This window comes from Myotis brandtii, unplaced genomic scaffold (assembly GCF_000412655.1).
Source record: "Myotis brandtii unplaced genomic scaffold, ASM41265v1 scaffold929, whole genome shotgun sequence".
In the NCBI taxonomy this organism is placed as follows: domain Eukaryota; kingdom Metazoa; phylum Chordata; class Mammalia; order Chiroptera; family Vespertilionidae; genus Myotis; species Myotis brandtii.
This window is the reverse complement of record NW_005371832.1, coordinates 503,363-522,220: the sequence shown is the minus strand read 5'-3', so window position 1 is coordinate 522,220 and position 18,858 is coordinate 503,363. Positions and strand designations below refer to the sequence as shown.

The 18,858-nt window shown below is 48.7% G+C and overlaps 1 protein-coding gene across 1 annotated transcript in view; it reads right to left on the bottom strand.

Moving 5' to 3' along the window:
- The window catches only part of TRERF1 (transcriptional regulating factor 1), a 212,641-nt gene that overhangs the window by 119,217 nt on the left and 74,566 nt on the right, over positions 1 to 18,858 (bottom strand). Inside the window, exon 3 of the mRNA XM_014532964.1 lies at positions 9,108 to 9,190. The gene's annotated coding sequence lies outside the window, so the exon portion shown is untranslated. The remainder of the gene's footprint in view (positions 1 to 9,107; positions 9,191 to 18,858) is intronic.

Below are 18,858 nucleotides of genomic sequence, written 5' to 3'. Positions count from 1 at the left end.
TGTTTGTGTGTGTGTTTGCTTTATAAATAATGCATCAGGGAGCATCTTTGCCTAAATAGCTTATTAAATATTTTGTATTATTTCCTCCATGAGAGAATGTGGGAAGATGGTCCACAGAAGTGGTATTACTGGATCAAAGTGTGTAAATGAATAATTTGGCTCTTTAATACACTGTAAAATTATTTCACAATATTGTGATATCACCAGAATTGGGGATAATCATTAAAATATATTTTTGGCTAATATATTAAAATAGTACTCCACTGCTGTTTTATTCTACATATCTCTTATTACAAAACTGAACATTTTCCATATATTTGTTTAGTGTTGTATTCAGTCATCTATTCACGTGTTCTACCAAGGTTTTAGTACCTTTCTTTTAAATTTGTTTGAGCATTTCGCAGCAAAAACACATAATTCTGCCGTGTTACTGTAAATCTTCCCACCTATTGTTTCCCTGTTTGTTTTTAACATGAAGAAATCTTTGATTTTCCTGTAGTTTGATTGACGATTCTTTTCAGTTTTGAATGTTTGTATTCTGTTTCTAAGCAATATTCAATTCTATAGACTTCCTATGCCTCTACCTTTTGCACTTAATTGTTTAATCTATCTGTAATTCATTTTGAGGAAGTCAAAATGATTTTTTTCCAAATTGCTAACTAGGCATCAAAATTATTCCGAGTAATTTCTCTTCCCCGTTGATTGATGATGACTCCTTTGTGATTTATTAAATTATTTATGTGAAGGTCTATTTCTGAACTACCCTAGTTAGCTTACCTACTCCCTCCTGTAATGCCAGCACCACCATGTTTTCATTACAAAGGCTTCCTAATGCATTTTAATACCTGGAAGTGCTATATATTTTATTTCCAATAAATCTAACTCCCTTCCCCTAAAACCATTTTCAAGAATTCCCCTAAGGTTCTCGCCTATTTATTTTTCCAAGTAGTCTTCGAACTATCTTGTGAAATTTTAAAAATCCTGATGGGACTTTGAGAGAAATGGCATTAGTCTCATGAACTAATTTTCAGAAATCTCCAAATCTTTCATTTCAATCCCACCATCTAGAAACAGGGTTGTCAGTTAAACTCCTGAAGGCTCATTGGCCTACAACCAAGCTCTCTGTAGTTAATGATCACTTTATCCTTCCTTTATAATATTTAGTCTTCAAGTTACTATTTTGTAACTTTCTGCATTGGCTCTTTGTTTTTGTCTCCATCATATCCCATGATGCCCCAATAAGGGTAATGCCAGTGAATGCATGCATTCAGTCTTTCTTATCACATTAAGGGATTGGTGACTTTATATGTCCCTTTTAAAGTAGTTTGTAAAAATAGAAGTTGAATTGAGTGAATATACTCTTGGAATTGATGAGATTATTATATAGTTATACTTGAACAATTTATGTGAATCCTATGAAAATATATGCATATGGTGCCAATCCTGCATTCCAGGAATATAACTCACTTGGGTAACATGAAACATTCACATACTCTATTGTTGAAATCTACTCACTAGAATTTTATCTAAAATTTTTACATTCCTAAGCAAGATTGCTATAAAGCCTCCCCTTAGGGACTTGCCAAATTTGTTATCAGGGTCATGTGTGCTTGACAGAGGAGCTGGAAGTTTTCCATCATTTTTATAAATCCTGGAATGGCTTATATAACAGGAATGGTCTGTTCCTTGAAAGTTTAAAATGATTTTCAAAGGGCTTTTTAATAATTTAAAATATTCCACCTGGCACAGGCGTGTGTGTATGGGTGTGTGTCCATGTGGACATTACCATGTTTGTATATGTTCACACAGAATCCATTCTATGTTTGTAAAATGACACTGTAAGATATTGATCTCTAATGGAACAGGGGACAGTTTTATTATAATTTAATGCCTTTCTTTCCCTCATGAAAAGGGAGTAAATGTCCAAGATAATAAAATGCTGAAAACTAAACTATTTTCCCAGGCTTTGGTTCTGAGAGCCTCCTTTTCAGAGGCCCGGAAAGGAGCCTATAGGGGTGGTCAGGGAATAGTGAGCACTGAACCACCCAAGCTTCGCTGAGGCTGACCAAGATTAGCAACCACAACTCATCACTGGTCGGAACTAGGAAGCCTAAGCTCTGCAAAGACAAGCAGGTCATCCGTCCACCGCAGGTCACCTTTTGTTTCTGTGGCAAAGGCCTTCCGACTTTTGGTCCACTGAGCCATCTTCTCCAGGTGCAGGACACTACACCCTTCCCACAGCCAGAAAAGCTTGCAACCCCAAGGCTTTCTCTACCTACTGCAGGGCTCCGGGACTGACGGCATTGGGAGCACTTCAAGGAGCCACAAGTAAATACGCAGAATGTTATAGACTGAATGTTGGTGTCACCCACTCCCCCAAATTCATAGGTTGAGGTCCTAACCTAAACTCCCTTTGGGAGTTAATTAGGTTAAGAGGAGTAACAAGGGTGGAGCCCCCTTAATGGGATTAGAAGAGGAAGAGGCACCAGAGCTCTCTCCAGAGTGGACCAAGGAGCGGGGATGTGAGCACACAGCAAGGCGATGGCCACTACAAGCCAAGAGACGAGGTCCCAATGAAACCTACCTTGCCAGCACAGTGATCTTAGACTTCCCAGCCGCCAGAACTGCGAGCAATAAATGTATATTGTCTAAGCCACCCGGTCTCTGGTGTTGGTTAAGGCAGCCTGCGCTACGACAAGAGGGTTGTGGGAATGTCTGTCCACAAGAATGCTGAGCTAGCACTCTGCCGACCACGTAGCCCGCTGTAGGGCGAGATACACTGTAGGAGAAGCAAGTGGTAAGGAGCCTCCAAACATTGAGACGGAGTGTCCGCTAGAACACGCAAGTGCCAAATGAGCAGATGCGAGACGATAAACAGGACACGTGCCCGAGAATGAAGCGGTGACCGGGCCATGCCTGCGGATGTGAGTGGGCCACAGACCAGTCTGCTTTTCCTGGAGAAAGACATGTCCTAGCTCGTGTCCTTGTTCACAGAGAACCCCTTAAACGTTAGAGCTCAATGGAAACTCAGGATTAGGACAGTGGAGGTGGTGAGCATTAGGATAGCCTGGCAGGAAGGCAGGGGCCTCAAAACCCTCCTAGGCCCAAGGATCCCACGATTCCATCCACGAATGCCACCCAGGCACAAAGCAGCCTCTTCCGCCCTCCACCAGGGCAGGGAAGCTGCTTTCACACAGTCACGGCCTCACACAGAAGCTTAATCCCTGGCTGGAAGGCACAACATGTTTGTGGCAAAGCCAAGCAGGCACGGGAAGTGAAGCAGAATGAGGAACATTTTTATTAGCGCTCTGGCTGTTTGGGGTTTTTTTAATGACTCCAAAAGGCATCTTTAAAAGTCATTTTTTTTGGTCAGTTCCAAAATGCAGTTGTTGCTACAATACCAACACTTACCAGGAACTGACTGATGTACACACTGCTTTTCTCAAAAACACCCTTGTCTCTCTGGGACTTTTTAGACCAGATTAATCTCGTGTGTGTGTGTGTGTGTGTGTGTGTGTGTGTGTGTGTGTGTGTACGTGTGTACGTACGAGCACAGGTGGGGGGAAAGTGGTGGGTCTGGCGAATGCACCTGTACTTTCCCACGCACAGAGGCATACCACACAACTGCAGGCCAAATCAAACTGAACAGATACTTTGGTTTTTAGGGTTAAAATGTGAAAAAAAAAAGAAAAAGAAAAGCTGTTGACACACGTTTAAATTTGAACAATTTAAGTACTGCAAGATTTTCTTCCTACTGGTGGAAAATTAAACTAACAATTCTAAGTTAATGACTGAAAGTAAACAGTTCCTCCCTTATAAAGTGAGTTAGATTTATCAAGACTTGTGTTCAAGTGAATTTCCCCCATCCCTTTAAATCAAATAAAGACGTGACTTTAGGGGGTTCCTGGGCTCCAAGAGAGGCTTAAAAAAAAGTATGATTCCCCCCGACAGTTGCACATTACGTAGATAACCCCTGACCTCCCAGTACTTGCTACGGATAGATGGCAGGCCAGCACCCACCGTGGATGTAGTTTCCACGGGTGTTGTCAGAAAAGTAAGAACAAGGTGGCAAATTCTTCCTAAAGCTGATTGTTGTCAATGTAAAGATTCATGTTTTAGTCTTAAATTTCTCCTTTTTTTTCTATTTTAGCATCAAGATAGTCCTTTCTGTTATGAAATTGTGGTGACGGATGCTAGGTTTGCAAAAACATCACTCCTTGGAAAAACAGAAAATTGGTAGCCCCAAGCCAATCTTCCAAATTTTTTTCATTTTGGTAGTTTCTTGGCCCAGGCCAGTGGTCGGCAAACTGCGGCTCGAGAGCCACATGCGGCTCTTTAGCACCTTGAGTGTGGCTCTTCCACAAAATACCGCCTGCAGGCGTGCAAGTACAGTGCGATTGAAACTTCGTGGCCCATGCGCAGAAGTCAGTATTTTGTGGAAGAGCCACACTCAAGGGGCCAAAGAGCCGCATGTGGCTCGCGAGCTGCAGTTTGCTGACCACTGGCCCAGGCGATCTATGTGGGAGAACCATTTGTCTACAGCACCCTCTGAGCCATCTAGTTACCACAATGGTGACCAGCCCTGGGGGCAACAAACAACCTATAGAAAATTTAACTCTAATTTTAATCATTACTCAGGGGAGAGGGGGGTGAAAAATTCTATGGTCTAGAAATCTTTGGTCTGTAAGTTCCTGGTTGCTCTAGAACTTTTCCCTCTACCCACAGGCCCCTCGTCACACCCTGTCCACCCCGGCCCACAAAGCCATCTCCGCCTGGTTTGGGAACACAGCTGATAGAGTTAGGGGGTTCTGTAACAACTTGTGCTCTCCCCATCACTAATCTGGGAACCCCAAATCAAGACCATCCTGGGATTCTGAGAGGTTTATGGCACCAAAGGCTCTAGAGCAGCAGTTCTCAACCTGTGGGTCGCGATCCCTTTGGGGGTCGAACGACCCTTTCACAGGGGTCGCCTAAATACATTCTGCATATCAGATATTTACATTACGATTCACAACAGTAGCAAAATTACAGTTATGAAGTAGCAACGAAAATAATTTTATGGTTGGGGGTCACCACAACATGAGGAACTGTATTAAAGGGTCGCGGCATTAGGAAGGTTGAGAACCACTGCTCTAGAGAATGAGTTACAATATTTTGTCCACTGAAATTCCAATGAAATAAATGCCCAAGACTAGCTTCTGGCTTCAGCAGCGTCTCACCCAATCCAGGTGATCCTCAAACCCATCCACTCAGAACAGCCCAACTATGTGGCTGCCTGAAGAAGCCAAAGCCAGGGAGGGTCATATGCGCCCCCAGGTCTCCAAACTGAGAACAAAGGCAAGAATATCAGCTGGGTCCTAACTCTTTTGGCTCAGTAGATAGAGTGGCGGCCCACGGACTGAAGGGTCCCGGGTTCGATTCTGGTCAAGGGCATGTATCTTGGTTGCAGGCTCGATCCCCAGTGCAGGAGGCAGCTGATCAATGTTTCTCTCATTGATGTTTCTAACTCTCTATCCCTCTCCCTTCCTCTCTGTAAAATCAATAAAACATATTTAAAAAGAAAAAAAAAACCAGTGGGGATAGGGCATGACAGGCCATCAACTATTTAAAAGATTTCTCAACTAAGAATACATTAATATTTTAGAGTAAAATTAAAAATCCCCATTTTCCCAGGGATTCCATACCTACCTTTAACTGTACGCTACCTAAAATTTTCTTTATTTAGGTTTTCCCCAAAATAAATTAAAAAAAAAAACACTTCAGTTAAAAAAGAAATCCATAAACACTAAATTTTTTAACACCTTTATTTACTTCGTCTCTAACAGAGTTAATCAGTAACAGATACTATATCTGTTGTGAAGAGAGTTAATTTCCCAGATTAAATATGCACTAAACATATACCTGTGACAATATTTTGAGATATATGACGCTAATAAAGGTAACATTTATTGGGCCAGCCACTGGGCCACTGGGCACATTACTTAAATAACCTCAGTTAATCCTTACAACAAGTCTATAAAGTAGGTGCTATTCTTATTCCCACTTTATAGATGAGGTTATAAATGAGGAACCATGACTGTAATTTAATCTCCTCTGACCCAAAACTTGAGGTCAGTGTTTACTCTGGCTATAAAAAGGTTGAATGAGCAAATTAGAAATAAAACAGAAATGCAGAGGGCATACTTAATCTCCTAGAAGGTCCTAGGTTTTAAGACATACTGAAAAGCAGAAGCTAATTGCAAGCATCCCAACAGGAACTGTTTGGGAAGATTCCGTCTGAAACTACACTGGGTTAAAACACTTTAAAATTCAGACTTTTACTAGTTAAGAGCAGGTTTCTTCTCACTACTACCCCCAACACTGAACCCAAATTAGTAGTATTGCTACAGATGATACAATATAGTGGATGTCAGCTGCCACTCTCCCAGGACCCATTTTCCTCCCCGAACAGTACCCAGAGCTCTGTTTATTTGTGGCCCTACCTCCCCCAGTCCTGGTGCTTTGGAGAAAGCTGACACACTCCCCTCAGGAGAAGAATAGGCCAATCAGAAGGAAAAAAAAATCTCCCATCCCCACCAATCAACAGAGGGCATTTGCCTGGCCATTGGGATTGGCTAAGGAATAAGCACATGGCTCAATTCAGGCCAATGAAATGCCAGGGTTGGTTTGCTGGGGAGGGATTTCTGGAAAAGACACTTTCTCCGTCTTTTTTAAGAGTTACTAGAAGTGATGTTTCTTTACTTCTGGCCACTGGGATGTGCAAGAAAGAGCCCAAGAACTTGCACAGCCATCTGCCCCCTTGAGAGAAGCCAACCTGAGAATGAACTGACCCCCCCCTTGTAGAGTGAGCAGAGAGGTGGAGAGAAACTGGACAGCCGATGGCTTGCTGAGCTGCTGTTTCTCACCTGCCCTGCAGTCCATCCCATGAGCGGATTCATTAGCCCCTGTGCTGGGGGAGGCCCTCTGAGTTTGGTTTTTTGACAGTCACAACCCCAAAGAATCCAAACTGACAAGTGAGAAATAAGTATACATGTACAGCTTCTTCCAAGCACTACCTCAGATTTTGCTTTACACTGTTCCTCACTTTGTTCTCAAGAAAACGCAATGGGCTTTCAAGAAACACTTTCATGAACTAATGAATGGCCTTGGGCAAGTCGCCTTTTCAACTATAAAAAGGTCTAAATTTGACTAGAGGATTTCTGTTGTTCCTTCTGGCCCTCACAGCCAACAGTTTTGATTCCATAGTAGAAATCCTATATAATAAAGAGGTGATATGCAAATTGACCACCACTCCAACACACAAGATGGCCACCCCCATGTGGTCAAAGATGGCCGGCATGGGAGGGCAGTTGTGGGCGATCAGGCCAGCAGGGAGGGCAGTTGGGAGGGACCAGGCCTGCAGGGGAGGGCGGTTGGGGGGGACCAGGCCTGAAAGGGAGGGAAGTTAGGGGCAATCGGGCCAGCAGGGGAGGGCAGTTAGGGGCAACCAGGCTAACAGGGGAGGGTAGTTAGGGGCAATCGGGCTGGCAGGGGAGCAGTTAGGCATCGATCAGGCTGGCAGGGGAATGGTTAGGGGCAATCAGGCCGGCAGGCAGGTGAGCGGTTGGGAGCCAGCAGTCCTGGATTGTGAGAGGGATGTCCAACTGCCCGTTTAGGCCTGTTTAGGTGGGGTTGGGCCTAAACGGGCAGTCAGACATCCCTTGAGGGATCCCTGATTGGAGACGGTGCAGGCAGGGCTGAGGGACACACACCGCTGCCTGTGCAAGAATTTCGTGCACTGGGCCTCTAGTATCCTTTATAACATAATCCAAGGAGTCTGCAGCTCTTGCTGGGTCAAATGTTTTCCAATTGCAACTCCATATTCATCCCTCCACCCTTCTCCCCTCAGCTCTGCGCCCCCCAGAGGTTCTGACCTCTATGGACAGCATCAACATGACCCCCTGCCTTCAGGCTTCTGACTGGTGTGCCTAACTGGGGGCACCAGCAGGAGACAGGAGAACTGAGGGGTGTTCAATGAGGATATTCATTCTTGTGGCTCTTTCCTGCCATGTTGGTGTAGGTTGACTTCATCCTTCTACCAGAGACAGCCTTTCCATAGGGCTTCCCTTTCCAGTTCCAGCAGCCAACCCCACCCTCTTCTTTTCAGGCCTGGGCAAGGGAACAGCGCCCTGACATCGCCGGCCCTGAGAAGTTTCCATAGCCCGGTGCTGGTTTCTCCTACCCCTGCCTCAGCCACTATAAACAGGCCCATCAGTAGAGTCTCTGGGGGTTCTCCGCTTGAGTGAATCATCTGTTTCCAACTGGAACCCCAAGACACATGGCTTAGAAGTTAAATCAAAATAAGCCACAACAAAAAAAGAAACAGGAGCAATCAATTCACAGAACAGAGAAGAAAAGTGTGGCACTTGCCGAGAAAAAACCCCACACGCACCAAAAGAATCAGATGGAGACATCAGTCACCACCCTCCTTCTCCACCATCACTGAGAATTTGTGGAAAGCAACCATCTCTTGCTAGACCAGGGTTTTAACCGCAAAAGAAAAAAAAAAAATCTGTTTACACGCAAATGTATTGCTCCTTCAGACAGCTTCTGTGTGGAACCTGGCAGAGGAATCCCAGCTCTGTGTCTATTTTCTAGACAGACTAACTGAGCCTGGAAGAAGACACGGGGCCAGAGCTGATAAAAACACTAGAAATGCCCCTGGGGCTAGTTCAAAGGCTGCTTGGTCCAGGAATCTGCCTCTGCCAGGCTCGGCGGAGTGTCTCAGAGCGGCCTTCGGGTCTACCATTCTCCAAAGATGTCTAATTCCCTCCCAATCATCCAGAGTTCGCCTTCAGGAACATCCTTCACTATTCACAACAGCTCTGCAAAGTCCAGAGAGACAAGACAGGGTGCCCTCAGCCCCATTCCAAGTGACACTGAATCCCAATACGTGATTCCACAATCACTGGCCATTTCCCAAACTTTTCCAGGAATCGATGGCTGTCCAGGCCCAGAGCAGCCCTCCTCTCCTTCGTGGGGCATTTCCCACACCACAGGCGTCAAAGAAACGATCTTATGGCCCCGTCACAAACCATTCAGACACCGAGAATTTCCAGAGACGCTACCTGTTTCGGGATTAAGAGGCTCAATCTTTCAGGGTCGTCCTGCTTTCGTGTCTTCCTCCTTCAGCATCCTCCGGAGCCAGGGCCTGTGGGAGTGACCCAAACAGTACATTCAGGATACATGGCTTCAACATGGGAACAGATCGTCTCTCTCATCAGGGAGACTAGAAGCAGCCAAGGACTGAGCCCGGAACACCCAACGGTTGATGGACCTGCCCAGAAAGAGGACCCTGCAGAGGCTGCGGAGGTGGGTCCCTGAGGGAGGAGAGGATTTAGGAGAGAAAGACACCCAACTCCGTGCTTGTAGCTACTCATGCCCCAAACCCAAGCCATTGTGACTCTCCTCTTTCCCCTACACTCCACGTTCAACCCATCAGCAAATGATGTCGGCTTTATCTTCCAAACAGATCCAGACTCTCACCACATCTCACCACCTCCACTGCTACCGCTTTGGTCCAAGCCAGCTGCTTCTCTCCCTAGGTCATTGCAGTCACCTCCTAGCGGGTCTCCCTGTGCCCACCCTCGCCTTTCTACAATCGACATGATGTGAGCTGAATTGTGTCATAGGTCGAACTGTGCCTCCCCCAAATCCCTATGTTGAAGTCCTAACCCCCGTCCCTCAGAATATGACCTTATGTGGAAGTGGGGTCATTGCCGATGTAATCAGCTGTTAAGATGCGGTCATCATACTGGAATGGGGGGGTCCCTACTCCAGCATAACTGGTGTCCTCGTAAAAAGGAGAAATGTGGACACCAGCACCCAATCCACACAGAGCATCATGTGAAGACTGGCATTCTGCTGCCACAAGCCAACGAGCTACCAGAAGTGAGGGGAGAAGCGTGGGCCGGGTCCTTCCCTAGCACCTTGAGAGAGAGCGCGTGGCCCTGCCAACACTTTGACCTCAGGTTTCTAACCTCCAGACCTATAAGACAATAAATTTCTATTTTAAGCTGTCCTGTTGGTGGTACTTTGTTATTGCAGCCCTAGCAAACTATTATACAATGCTCCCCGCAGCTGCCTCAGTGACCATTTAAAAATCACTCTTATATTCAAAACACTCCTATATGTTTCATTTCCCTCAAAGTAAAAGACAACGTCCTTGAAGTAACCTACAAGGCCCACATGTCCTGGCCCAGCCTCTTCCCGGACCTCTTCTCCTCCTCATCTGCTCTTCCTCAATGTTCTCCAGCCACAATGGCTTCCTCAAACATCCCCAGCAGGCTCCTGCCTCAGGGCCTTTGCACGGCTTTTCCCTCTGCCTCGAACACTCGTCCACTAAGTGTCCTTTACTCCCTCCAGGTTTCTGCTCAAATTTCACTTTCTCAGGGAGGCCCTCCACCACCACCACTACCCTCTTTCCATCCCCCGCCATGTGAACGTTTTCTGTGTAGCTTGATCACTACCTGCCATTTGTTCCTACTTTTATCCCTCTCCTCTCACACTAGACCAAACACTCTGAGAGTAAGGACATCGTCTTATGGCATGTCCCTGAGCCCAGCACATAGTAGTTGCTCAAGAAACAGTTGTTGAAAGATTGAGTTGTGGAATGAAAGAAAACAAGAGAGAAGAGAGTTACCAAAAGGAGGAAGTTGTCCACAGTGTCAAAAGCAGCAAAGAGTCCAGAAAGATAAGGACTGAAGTGTCCGTTGGGTGTGGCAACATGGAAGCCACAGGTGACCTCAGAGAGGGCAGTTCCTGCGGGAGGCGGGAGCCCTCTGCCGAAATCCACCAGGTCCCTCCCCTGTGCCAGGCACCCCCCCACCCCCAACCCGTGGGCAGAAGCCAGCCTGAGTGGGCCGTGGCAGCGAAGGAGCAGAGCCTGAGGACAGAGGCTCCCCAGACTTTTTCCGTCTGGGAGGGGAGGGAAAAAGGAAATGCGAAGTAGAGGGGACTGGAAAGTTCGAGGAAAGAGTTTGGTGCTGAATGACGGGAGGGGGCGCAGTCCCAGGAGCTACAGGAGACAGAGGGACCCATGTCCTGGAAGAAGGTTCTCGGGTCGGGGAGGGAACATGTCCTTCTCTGAGTGGAAGGGAACCAGGTTGGGAGGAGCCCAGATGCCAATAACCACCCAGGAGGGGAGGCAGGGACCCAAGTGGGCTCCCTGCTGTGGGAGAACCGTGCGAGTGCAGGTTGGCCCTGAAACTGAGCATCTCCTTAACTTCTGTGCCCCGAGTGCCTCACTCGCCTCACCCAGTGCCGACCCTGATGCCCTGATTGGAGAGAGAGCTGGCTGCCGGCCAGCACCGCTGAGGGCCCAGCTGACACTAGAAGCCATGGTTTCCTATGACTGTGGGGCTTCAGGGACAGGCCCTTGCCAGCCTTGATTTAGGAGGAGAGACCTCCTAAGACTGAATTCGGGGGCCCCAAATAGCTCCACCCATTTCCGTCAAAGCTGCGTGCTTCTCCCAGCTCCCAGGCCCAATGCTTTGAGCCTTTTGAGGCCTTGCTCTCCACTCCTCCCATGCCTCCCACTCAATCAGAAACTGTGCCTCTTACAGTACGAGAGGACCCCGATTTGGTTGAGCACCTACTGTGTGCAGGGTGCAACACAAGTTAAAATCCTCAGACAACAATCCTGTTTATAGATGATGAGCTGAGATTCAAGAGATTCAGAAGCCTGCTCAAGGTCACACGGGTAGCAAGTCACAGAGCTGGAATCTGAAACCTTCCGTCTCTATCTTCCTTTCTATGTTCATGTCTCCACCCAGGTCCAAGCCCTCAACATTTCATTCCTAGAACTCAACAGGACAGATGCTTTCTAACTCACCTCCCAGCACCCCCACTCGCAGTGCACACACCCAGATGAACCCCCCTCCAGCACTGTCTTCACCTGTCCCCATCCTATTAAACTGGCTCCCAATACGGGAACATTTCACACTCTGCAGCCATCCCCTGGGATCGGTCATAAACGATATACATCCCTTTTCAAGCTCATTTCCCACAAGCACCCTCCGCTCCACTCCATCCCATGTGCTCCTTTCCTGGGCATCCTCCCCCCCCCCCCAAGGTGACACACTTAGCAAACACGCATGCACAACAGCAGGAGGTGGCACGCCATGTGGGGCACGTTCCTGCCCCTGCCGCTGCACCCGTCCGAGTGCCCTGCTTTCCTGCAGTCCCCTGAGCATGTCACCCCCGTTTGCTGAGGTCTTCCCCGCTCTCCTGTGCTCACTGCATTGGGCGTCTCTTAGCAAACGTTCCATATAGACTACCACCCCTTGAGGCTAATTCATAATCTGTGTTGGAAACACCTGGAACTGCCCACTGCTCAACACAGGGGGGAAGGTTACTTGATCCACAAAACAACTCTGATAAAGTTCAGCTGACGTACTTCTAGAAGTTTTTCAGAAAATATAAGAGACCTGGGATGAACAAGGGAAGGGGCACACAGCCTTCTCGAAGGTTTTGGGAGCATATCTGCTCTTCCTTTGCAGGAGCACCCGAGTCTGGCACCCTGTACCAGCTCTCCTATCAAGGGGGGGTGGCTGGATTTAGCCCTTTTCTCGAAGGTTTTGGGAGCATATCTGCTCTTCCTTTGTAGGAGCACCCAGGGTCTGGCACCCTGTACCAGCTCTCCTATCAAGGCGGGGTGGCTGGATTTAGCCCTCGCCTCCTCCTCCTGCCCTTACACACTCCAGGTCTTGGTATCGTCCTTAGCTACCCCTTCACACACTCTCCTGGACACAGATAGAGATCCTAGCTTCTGCCCTTCTCAGGGAAAGAGCTTGAAACCAGACATCTGGCTGTGGGGAGTCATGGTGACCAGCAGAATGGTCAGTGCTGGGTACCCAGAAGTAGAAAAAAAGATACCCCATTTCTGGGGAATTGGGAGTTGGCCTTAACTCACTTCGATTGTCAGCACGGACCACACGACAATTCTGGGATTCCCAGAACCTCAGGCGGAGGATGGTCAGGAAAAGTGAAAGTCAGCAAAGCCCTCGGGCCATCAGATTGTACCCCACATGGACAGAACGGGCAGCACCGGAGCAGTAAGAGTCTAGGAGTCAAGGTGACGTTGTCTGCCCAGATATCCAATAAGAAATCAAGATCTCCCCAACCAATGGCACCAGAGGCACCGCGTGGGCCTCATGACATCGCTGACATAATAGGAGCTCTGGAGTCGGGCCTGGGATCAAATCCTGACCTCGTGGCTGTCCAACCTTGGCCACTTAACCTCACCGAGCCTGGTTCTGCGTGTGCTAATGTGAGGCCTTAATAAAACAAGAAATATATAGAAACATCCAGCACAGCGCCTGGCTTTATATAAGGGGCTCAATGAGTGTTGCTTCCCGCCCTCCTTACAGCTTTCAGCTCTCGAAGCTCTCAACCCTCACGAACAGGAGCAAGTACTGAGGCTACAGAGCATTTCCCAGCCAGAAGGGCTGCAAAGGATGGCAAAAGCCAGCAGAAGGGAGGGAAACAAAAGGGCCGCTCATGGCCGCTGAGAGAGAAGCGCTGGACTTCTGTGAATGCCCGGGTTTCAAAACACACAGAGCTTCGAGCCTCAGACCAAACCCAAACAGGAAGTTTGTGACAAACTTAGCAAACACGCAGGCACCACTGCAGGAGGTTGCACTCCACTCAGAAAAGACGAAAACCAGCATGGGGGGGGGGGGGGGGGGGGCGGTCTGTGTGGAATAAAAGGAGCGTGCCTGGCCGACGCTCCAAATGCACACACCGCTTCCCGGGTGCCAGGGAGCTCCTCACCCCAAGCGCTGGGCCAGATCTCGAGAGCTGCTCTGGGTTCCCAGGAGGGGTCTGGCCGCTCCTCCCACTCTTTGTCCCTCCTTTAGCTCCTCAGGCACCAGGGGCCGTGAGCAGCGATCGGGGCCTGGGGTGACACAGGTGTGTGCCATCCGTTTTGGGCTGGAAGAACTCAGCACAGAGTGAGGAAGTGGTGGGCGGGGGTCCCACAGGGCTCCTCACTCTCCACCAGCCGCTCCAGACGAGGGTCCTCACGCTGCCAGCGTTTTCTCCTCTGAAATCCTGCGTGTGGACCGCTCACACTGGTATGAGGCGCTATGACTTCAGGTCACGGCTATGCAAGTGCAGGCAAAGGTGGTCACACCTAACCTCCATGATGTGTGTCCCATCACCCCGACCAGAGTGAAAACTAGGCGGTCCCTTCCCCTTGGCGCGCAACCTCTCAGCACCTGTGGATTGAGCCTGGATACTAGGCCACGTTTGGGGGGTGGGCTCCAGAAAATACCTGGTAAATGAGTAGACATCATCAGTACCACTTCTACTCTTCTACCCCCACCAGGCTGTGTCCCGCTCCCCTGGACCCACCTTCAGCGGACAGGCCCCTGGTTCCACCCCTCCTGGGTGAACGGCCCAATGGTAAAGTCAGTCCCCCGGCTGTCCTGTCAGCCGCACTGCCCGCCCCCTCCCTCAGCACCTCAGGCAGTGGTTTCCCCACCTCTCTAAGTCAGGTTCCTTTAAAAAAAAAAAATGACTCATTTAGGAAGAGACAAAACCAAAAACTTCAATGGTAAAGATAAAACAGCACCGAGTCTCTTTAAACACCTCCTACTCCATGTAGAATTTAGATCTGAGAACGCCTCCCCGGGCTGGACCTCCCAACCTGGAACTTACGGCACACGCAGTTCTTCTAGCAAAAACATTTCCAGTAAGGTCTTCTCTCTGACCTTTTCGGGTTCTCCTTTACACACAGAGGCGGCCTCAGGCCCCCAGGCAGTCGCTTTTTCCAAAATGAGGGAATAAGAAATTAAAGTCCATGCTAAACTCCTGGGTCCAAAATGAATTATTTAATGTTCTATGATTACGTTTGCGATTCTGACTTATTGGAGAAAGAATGTTGGCATTATTTCAGTGGCCTAATGTGAATTATGGGGAGTTTTTCATAAATAGTAAGATTTCTTGCTATGTAAGAAGTTTACAACATCTGCGCATAGCATTTGAAAGGAACAAAATTGGATAGTACAATGCATAGAATCCCAGCACTGCGGGGCTCAACTGAGCAATGAAGAGAATCCAGGGGTTCTCAATGCCGGCTGCATTTAAAAAACTCCCAGGCCCCACCTCCAGAGATTTGGATACATGTGGACAGGACTGGGGCTCTGGTATTGTGTGTGTGTTTTTAAGTTTCCCAGTAATGTTAATTTGCACCCAGGGTTGAGAAGCACTGATCTAACGCAGATAAGAAAATGAGATCTGAAAAAATTAAGGTTCAGTCCAAGACTGCTCAGCCAGACACAAAACCAGAACCAAATCCGACATGTACAACGCCCGGTTCAGTTCTACAGTGTTGCTCGTATTTCTAGTATTCCCAGATTTGTTAAAATATTTATTTTTTTAATTTGGGGAATTCACACAGAGTTGCTGACGTTTTGTTTTGTCAAGCAAGGTGTTTTTATAAATAACTACCAATTACTATCACTGCTTCCTGATAGCTCTCTTGCTCATTTGCATACCCACCTCTCTCTCTACCCCAAGCCCAGCCCAGGAGGTAAGGTTTGACTATAGCAGGCTCTGGTCTAGTCTCACTCACCTCTCCTCACCCTGCTCCTCATCAACACCCATGTGACAAATCCGAACAAAAGCCAGGCCTGGAAAATTCTCCATCTCCTCCTTTCCCTAACGCCACAATATCTACTTCTGAAAGTCCCTTCACTAACCCACAAACTACTTCCCAGTCCCGCCAAACCCACCCTACACCTTCCTGACTGTCACGTGACAGCTAATATTTGCACAAGTGACCACAACCAGCATTTAGTTTATTATCCCACACATATTATCACTTCTACATTTCCCAATAATCAAGGATAGACTGGAAGCTTTCAAAGAGAGATAAAACTCGGAGGTAGGGGAGAGGGGAGGGCAAAGGGGGTTCTCCTTACACCCTTCAGTTTGAATTTGGGGCAAGCATGCATTTTTTTTCCCATGGGAAATGAAAATTTCTCTCGTCCGGCCCTGGCTTCTGCACCCTGCCTAGAGCCGAGTCTACCTCTACGACTGACCCCGAGCCACCTCGGGGCCAGTGCCCAAGAATAGATGTAGAAGAGATGCCCTAAGACAGCTGTCAGGCCTGCTCAGCTTCATCTCCCCCTGCTCCCCGAGTTTCTGCCATGTGGATCAGCTGTTCTCTCCTCAGTATCTCCTCTGGTCCCTGCCTCTACGTTCCTACCCAGGCTGTGCCACCCACCCGACTTGTTTCCTTCCCGAGTCTTCACCGAGGCAAGCAGCCACACCCACTCCAAATGACACTCAACCCCACAACTTGTGGATCAGGAGCCAAGAAACTCTTTGGATGACGTGTAAACTGTGGAATTCTCCACAGTCCTCACTGCTCCCTAATGTCTAACAAGGCAATGAAGAAGGGCGAGAGAGGCTTCCTGGCCACAAGAACCACAGGCTCAAAGGCCTGAGGTCGGAGGGGTGTGAAGTGCTCACAGAAGGAAAGGTGTCTGGGACATCTGGAGCTTGCCTGGCAGGTCCAAGGCCCAGCAGAGAGGAACTTCCAAAGAGACTGAACCGCAAAGAGAGGCCTGAGCGAAGGGCCATGAACCTGCCATCTGCTACTCGTCCATCCAACTGCTTCCCCACAAGCCACCCTACCCTTCCCGTCTCCAGCTGGGCCGAGGCTCGCAGGAGTGGGTGGAAAAATAGGAACAGAGAAAAAACAAGTGAGATGAAGCAACACTGCACGGAGGCAGGCTGAGGTCCTCCCAGTGCAACCGAAGCGACTGACCTTGGGTGATCTGGAGGGGTCAGGGGACATGGTGCTTAGGCCTCTTCTTGATGTCACCCCCAAACGTGAAGCACGTTTGTCAATTATCCAAACTTCCAGGGACCCCCCCCCCCAAGAGACTTTTCTAAAGAACTGTAAAACCTCTAAACTGCCAAAACACAGGCTGGCCATGCTCCACCCAGATGTCGCTGTGTCCTGTGGGGCCTTGGGGGTGACCCCCGTGGAGGGCACTGGACCAGCATCACCTCCTGTCCTGTGGGAAGGAAGGCTTGGACAATTTTGGTTCTTCGACTGCCCACCCCCATTGGGCCTGAAGGCTTGGTTGATGCCACACTTATCTACCCTGGGAAAGCCGCTCCGTGGAGCAGCGCCCAGCTGTTAGGTAGCAGTACGCACCCATCTTCTCTCCCACACACTCAACCACACTGTCAGCTCCTACTGGGCTCAGCTCTCGCTGCTTCTCTTTCTTTTTTAAAAAAAATCCTCCATTCTGGCTCTCAGGGGGCATTTATTAACCGAGGAGAAAACCAATCCTCCAACACACTGGCTCTTATCAAGCTGGAGTCTTCTGGAGACTGAGGACACGTACACACGCAGAGGAGCTGGGTGACACCGGGTGGACAGTTAACTGCTTGCGAGAGGAAAGGTGTGTGGGAGGCGGAGGAGCGGGGCTGGAATGGTGGGAGGTCTCAGAGAGGAAGTGAGATCTGAGTTGGGTATTTTAAAAAGGGTTCAATTGGGTCAAGCGGAGAGGAAGTGGGAAGACCATCCCCAGGCAGTGGGACCAGAACACACGTGGGGCTGACCACAGGGTGGGGAGCGCCCTGTGCGGGGGACGGAGGCCATGAGGCAGGGAGAGGTTATGACTGTACGTTGAGGAGTCAGACAGACTTGCTCTGAGCTCAGCTGTGCCTCTTGTTAGCTAACTTACCTCAGTCCCACATCAGCAACATGATGAAGGCAAGGGTAATCATGGGACCTGCCTGCTGGGGTTCTGTGCCTCTTGTTAGCTAACTTACCTCAGTCCCACATTCGAGGGTAATCATGGGACCTGCCTGCTGGGGTGATCGGGGAAGATGTGGTGAGAGGATGCATGTCAAATGCTTAGCATGCTCAGGGCCTTCGGTGAGTGCTGTGTGTTATTCCTGCTACAGTCAAAACCACCCAGTGCGCATCCTGCTGATGCAGACAAGGCCCTTTCTTCTTTGTGACAGCCATGATGCCGGGAAGAATGGACAACTGGCTGACGGTTACACCCTGAGGAACCTAAGAAGTATAAGAGCCAGCTGCACATCGAAATGCCCAGGGTACTCTCAAACACACACACACACACACACACACACACACACCACACAACTTCTCCTTCTTGGACCACCGACTTCCTTATAAGAACTACACATTTCTTTCCCTTTTCCTCCTGCTTCTCCACGGTTTGTGTCCCTTCAGCTCCTGTTGTCGTGGGTCACTTTCCTGAAGATGACAGCTTCCAGCCCTGGGTGCCTGGCTATCCTTGGGGTTCCCCAACCTGCGCACACTTCTACAAACACTCCCCTCATTCACGCCTCTCCAGGTAAACCCTTCGCATGTGCCCACCACATGCGGGGACCGAAGTGCACACCTGTCTTCCTCTCACTCTTTTCTTCTCCTCAGAGGCAGCGTAAATGGCAGTGTTTAAGATACCTTAATCAATAAAGAAAAAAAATAAAAAATAAAAAAGACATGAGCACCAATGCGTTTTACCCAAGGGCAATCCATCAGGTAGGAATTTAACATCCCTAGGAATCGAGATGTAACTCAGGAGGCTCAGGGAAACGCCACTCCCCCGACCCAGGCGGGGCCTCTTCAAAGGCCCTGGCTCCTCCTAGACCAGTGGTTCTCAACCTTCTGGCCCTTTAAATGCAGTTCCTCACGTTGTGACCCAACCATAAAATTATTTTTGTTGCTACTTCATAACTGTCATGTTGCTACTGTGATGAATCGTCATGTAAATATCTGATACGCAGGATGGTCTTAGGTGACCCCTGTGAAAGGGTCCTTCGACC